We start from the raw sequence: 6019 nt of genomic DNA, 5'->3' as shown, positions 1-6019 counted from the left end.
AATAGGGAAGGAAAAAACATATTACAACCTATGTGTTGTGATAATTTGCTGCTCTATAACCCGTTAGTTTATATGCAACCGTGATATATAAGGCTGCGACAACAAGAAGACAACAGTCACACAGGGGACAGAATAAATTAAACCACACGTTTGTTTCATCACAAAACCAGAGAGCAACACATCTTTCCGGTGAAGTCCACAAAGCGTGACCGACCGCCTTGATTCAGTCTTATATAGCAAAATTTGAAATTGTGTTTTTTACATTTCTTTTATCCAGAGACATAGAGCTACAAACTGGTATATCATACACTGCATTTGAGGAACAATGGGAAAGTAATTCTGCTTTGATAAACTTGTAACTCCACTTCTGAGAAAATGGCCCTTGAATGTTTGGTACACCTACTGGAGAGCTCTTCTTTGTCTACAACCATTCAGCATTGTTCACACCCTCAAACGCCAGCCCCACCCATCTCTTTAGGATTCACATGTGAGGTCACGTGCTAAACAGAGAGTAGTGTAGTAAAAATTAAGACAAAAAATTGTAAAAGTAGTAGCAATAAGGAGAAATTCCAGGTAAACAGAAAATGTCCACATAAAATATATTTTTTTAAAGAACAAGTGTCAATGCCAGTAGAGAAAGAACTACATAAAATACAGTATGTACAAGAACAATATCAATAACCATATCAGTGATACTGTAACGGTTCTCGTGGGCTGAAGGAAGAGTGGACCAAGGTGCAGCGTTTAAAGTGTTCATGATTTAATCCAACAAAACCAAATCGAACAAAAACAACAAACAGGAGAACYAAAGCGAAACAGTTCTGTCTGGTGCAGACACAAAACAGAAAACAACTACCCACAAAACACAGGTGGGAAAAGGCTACCTAWGTATGGTTCTCAATCAGAGACAACGATAGACAGCTGCCTCTGATTGAGAACCACACCCGGCCAAACACATAGAAATAGAAAACATAGAACAAAAACATAGAATGCCCACCCCAACTCACGCCCTGACCACCAAAATAGAGACATAAAAAGGATCTCTAAGGTCAGGGCGTGACAGATACTGGTGATAGATCAGGTAGTTATATGCATACAATAAGGGGTAAAGTGGCTGAGCAGCAGGGGAAAAAAATAGTAGCAGCAATGTATGGCATGTGTGTTAGGAGAGAGTCATGTGAATAGAGGCACTGCAGATAGTGCTGATGACCAGGAACTCACCCCCCAGTGATGAACTGGTCCGTCCGAATCATGCATGGGAATCTATATTTGGCGAGCCTGTTCCTGTCCTGCCATTTACTTTGGTGCAGAACATGTGATGTCCATAGCCTCTGTGTCGCAAAACTCCCTGATCTTCTCAAAAAGATAAGTTTGTCTAGCTGTGTCCAGTCCAGGTGGTGCTTGTACAGGCAGACCATCTATGGGAGGAAGGATGTCAGTGTTGCGCAGCAGCTGAAACCTGGTCCCGACTGATTCCGAACGCTCATTGGCGACAACAACACCAGGCTCCAGAGCATCGAAGCTGTAAAACAGGAAATAACCCCAAAAATTGAGAAGACATTACAATCTTGCATAACATCAATTTACCTCTGTTGATGAATCGTTACTAGAGAAATGAGACCAAGTTGAGACGCTGGGACGAGGTGGATAAGGTATATAGTAAAGGCAGTTTATTCAGAGGTAAAGATATCTGACAAAGCGTGRACYGACTCGTTCGTCTAGCTCATAGGGAACCGTCGGAAGCGAGCCCCTAAAACAGAGCGTGCATTAGGTTTTATACACAATATGATGTTGGTTGATTCTGGTAGTTCTGCTCTTCTGACTGGTCGGTGAAGAGTTGGAGGCGGGCCTGCTCTAGCCAGAACAGGGGCCCCATTGGTGCACAGCAGAGTCCTCTGCTCTTGGCACCCGACCAGTAGGAGAGGGGGGTGAGGTGTGTGTGTTCATGCGATGAAATGTATGTGTGTCAAAGAGCAGTGAAATAAGGGGAACTGGGGTTAGGGTTTCCTGATTAGAGGGAGTGTGTGCAATGACTTGAGTCAATCAGATGAGTTTGGAGTTCTATGTTTGTTTGTGCGATTAGAATCTGCTGAGACTAGAATGCTCTTTGTGTTATTGGGGAACTGTGTTTTGAGCAACAGTAGTTTCATGTCTAGTCATGGGGTGTGTTGTGCAAGTGTTAATCATATGGTTGCAGGCAGGCTCTTAAGCAGCCCAAGGGCACTAAAGTCACCAAATGATGCTCAATATATGTGCTTGATATATGAGCTATGCATATGAATATATGCATATATGACACTATGCATATGAATATATGCATATATGACACCTCRCAAGTTTAYATAAGAAGAATAACCTCATACAATGAAATTAAAATTATATTCACCTGAAGTGTGTCGTGGAAATATTGGTCCAATAATATTTCTCAGATACCGGAACTTGTGAATTCAAATAGACTTTATTACAAAGTAACAAAGCCAAGCTGGTCCATGAATCATCTGCCTTTCCCAGTCTCAGCACACCCCTTTTATACAYTTTCATCCTTACATAACATACATAGTAACTCCTCTTTATGTAAATGATTAATACCCTTTGGCCTTCTGCCACCATTATTTCTTTGCCTTGCTTCTAACTTAACTACACCCATCTTAACTGGTTTCCCCTCCTCTCATTGGCACAGACTTCAGGGCATAGATTATATTGGTGGCGAAACCATAGTGATAATACAACAAAAAAAATACATATATATGTTTCTAATACAGGTGCATGTCTTATGGTGCCTATAAATGATTAACTAATGTGTATGTCCAATGYCCTTCACAAGACCAGGCATGACCCAAAATGGTTAGGCCTGTATTGATCCAGCTGTGCACATTCACATGGATTCTGCTTACATTCTGCTTGCACATGTCTAATGGTTAACCCTATATTGATTCTGCTTACTACTTCTAAGAAAACAGTATATCTACTGGAAAATTCTCAAGGTACTGGAAAATCCCCAACAAGTGCTGGTACTGCTTGATCTGTGGCCGCAACCTGAAGTACGGAGTCAGGTGTTGTTGCCAGCCATAGCTTTCCACCAGCACCGTACCATCCTCCAGTCCAACCAGCTGTGGGATGTTGACCCCTGTCACAGTGCTGTCCTTCACAACACCTTGCTTGAGCCAGCTCTCTTTTTGATGGGAGGCATTAGACCATTCTCCTTTTATGACTGYTGGAAGAGAGTCAGGCGTGTTCTACTGATGCTGAAAGACAAATTCCAGATACATGTATTTTAGCATTATTATACAATAGTTGGCAGTAATCACCGTCAGACACACCTGGCTAACTTGATGGGTCATGTAATCATCTGGCGAAGTGGAGTCTTTTGTTTAAACATGTAGCTAGCTAGCTAGCTAAACAATMAACKATAATCCTAATTCATAGAGTACTAGCAATACAAACCAATTGTCATAGRTAGCTAAAGTTAACCAAATAGGTTCAATGTTAGCTAGTTCAAATGAGGCTTGAACTAGCAATGCAAATGGCTTTCTGAAATAATATTACTACACAAGTCATGCACGTAATGTTAGCTAGTGAGTCAGCCACCTAACGTCAGCTAGCTATCAAACAGTACGCTTTAACTTGGGGTCTTTTGTTTAGACATGTAATGGTGACTAACCCCATTCTGTACATATTTGCGCAACCGCAGCATTCAAACGAGGCTGCAATTAAAACTAATAGGACTCTAGTCGATTGTGTTGCATCAACATCTGGGGTGTGAACTACGTTTCTATTTAAGCGTTGATTGCCATGGTAATGGCCCGATAGTACTAGAGAAAAGTTTGAAAYAACCTGACTCCTCTGACGCTGTATGTTAAATTGTGACGTGTCATGACGTAATGTACGGCGCGCATTATGCAACTCGTTCTGTGTGGTACAGCCTCTTTCCACCAGGTGTAGCGCTTCTCTCGCAGATTAAAAACAAGAAAGGGACAGGGTAATGGGTAAGGGGGAAACCTAGTCAATTGTACAACTGAATGCATTCATTTTTTGCGTCATCACGGCAAGCCATCATGACTCTCAAATGTCGTGACAGCCGCTGTTTACTTCTGAAGATAACGTTAGCGCCTTTCTAAAAATCCAATTCAAATTTGACACAAACCTTCAAATATGTATGCAATGACACATTGTATAAACTCTTTATAGTGTTTTATTTACATTTTAMAGGTGATAAATTGGACAGATTGGGTGAAAAAAAGCAGTTTCCCCACACAGCATGTCTCCCCCTTTCACTATCACGCAGTAGGTTTRGCTTCCCCACCCGCCATTTTTAAAAAGACCCAAAGGAGCTCATTGCCTTCTTCAATCATGCAGAGACGGGCAGCATGAAGGTCATTGATTTTGCTGAAAAGGGGAGCAATTGTGCTTTATAATGGTATTCATATTACAGTTGACCTGGAAGTATTACGTTTTTTGGGCGCTAAAATAAGGTCAATTGTACAGAACAGCGATGTACAAAAGTTTGTTAGCTACCTAGATAGCTAAAGAATTAACCATAATCCCAATCCATAGAGTACTAGCAATACAAACCGATTGTCATAGCTAGCTAAAGTTAACCAAATAGGTTCAATGTTAGCTAGTTAACATTAGGCTATAAATGGCAATGCTAATGGCTTGCTGAGATAATATTACCACACAGATCATACATGTAATTTTAGCTAGTGAGCCAGCCACCTAACGTTAGATATCTAGCTAACAGTAAGCTTTAACTTGCAATAAAAACAACTTTCTGATAACATTAGAAACATATAATATCTGAAACTGTAGCTAGACTCTTACCCGTATACATGGATGAACGCTTCACGGCAGACTGCAACCCCTTTCATTAAATAAGGCATCCTTTGTCGTTTCCGATTTGTTTGTACAGCTTGCTCTGGTTCACACTGACCGTGTGCAATGCCATAAGAATGATCAGATCCTTCTCCCTCTCTGTCACAGATGCCATGGTTGCCCGAAAAACTGCAGTAGAAAGGATTATCTACACATAACCAGCAGCTCATTTTATAGACAGAAGATGCTACACGGCAGACCAATCCGAAACTCATCTCTCGGCATGTCCAGCCCATTCATTATCTCAGCCAATCATGGCTAGCAGGAAGATTATTTTTCTGTGGCTAAACCAACTAGGCTTGTAATTTATTTATATTTACAGGTGGCATACAAGTTTGTTATTAAGCCACATGAAAGTTCAACTGTTCCAGAAGGCATTTCTGCCAAAAAACACATTTTGATAAAACATTTAAATAAACGTAAAGTCATGACTTGCGACATACGCTTAGTTTCCTGAAACTAGTCACATATTGCATTAACAAACAGTTACATGACCTACAGCATGGTCAGGCAAGTTAATGTTTCTGAATTTTCGGACTACTAAACAACTATTGATTTAGAACCATGGAGTTACCGCAAGTAGAAAAAAACAGGAGTTGCCTCCATTAACATTATTCCAGTACCATTTGAACTTCAACATTTCAACATCATCAAATCACTTATGGTGAGTATAATACATGGACAACTTAAAGATAACAAAAATAATTTGGTTCAATCAACATAACCTAAATATCATGTGGCTGTCCATGGTAGTGATTTCTGTGTGTATGTGTGCGTATGTGTAGAAAAAAACATGTTGACTCACTCTACTTGTAGAGGAATGCCAATACCATCCTCCTCTCTTTCATGTTGCCAAAACGGTATATGACTGTCATACAGTAGCCTCCACGCTTTTAGTTTTTGTTGTCTTAGACTAGGCTACCTGACTAAAAGGCTGGTTAATTAGCCTAACTTACTTTCATAGGGAACGATGAGCCAGCTAGCTAGTTAACATTATACTACTACATCTAGCTACATATTGAACTTCCATCCTCTCAGGTAAGGGGCACAATCTAGGATTTTATGGTTGGATCAGAATCGCCGTTAAAATCATTGGCCAGTACACCAAGTCCAAATCCCTATCTCCATCCATGGCTTATTTAGGAAA

The 6019-nt window shown here is 40.6% G+C and overlaps 1 long non-coding RNA gene across 1 annotated transcript; it reads right to left on the bottom strand.

Annotated features, from left to right (window-relative positions):
- Positions 1 to 738: 738 nt before the first annotated feature.
- Positions 739 to 3237, bottom strand: LOC139028489 (uncharacterized). The gene is made up of 2 exons (XR_011480693.1): positions 2387 to 3237; positions 739 to 1522 (listed from the first exon to the last, which is right to left on the bottom strand). It is a non-coding gene; the product is annotated as an uncharacterized lncRNA (long non-coding RNA).
- Between the last annotated feature and the right edge of the window lie 2782 nt (positions 3238 to 6019).

The sequence above is a fragment of the Salvelinus sp. IW2-2015 genome, linkage group LG13 (assembly GCF_002910315.2).
Source record: "Salvelinus sp. IW2-2015 linkage group LG13, ASM291031v2, whole genome shotgun sequence".
In the NCBI taxonomy this organism is placed as follows: domain Eukaryota; kingdom Metazoa; phylum Chordata; class Actinopteri; order Salmoniformes; family Salmonidae; genus Salvelinus; species Salvelinus sp. IW2-2015.
This window is presented reverse-complemented; position numbering and strand designations above follow the sequence as displayed.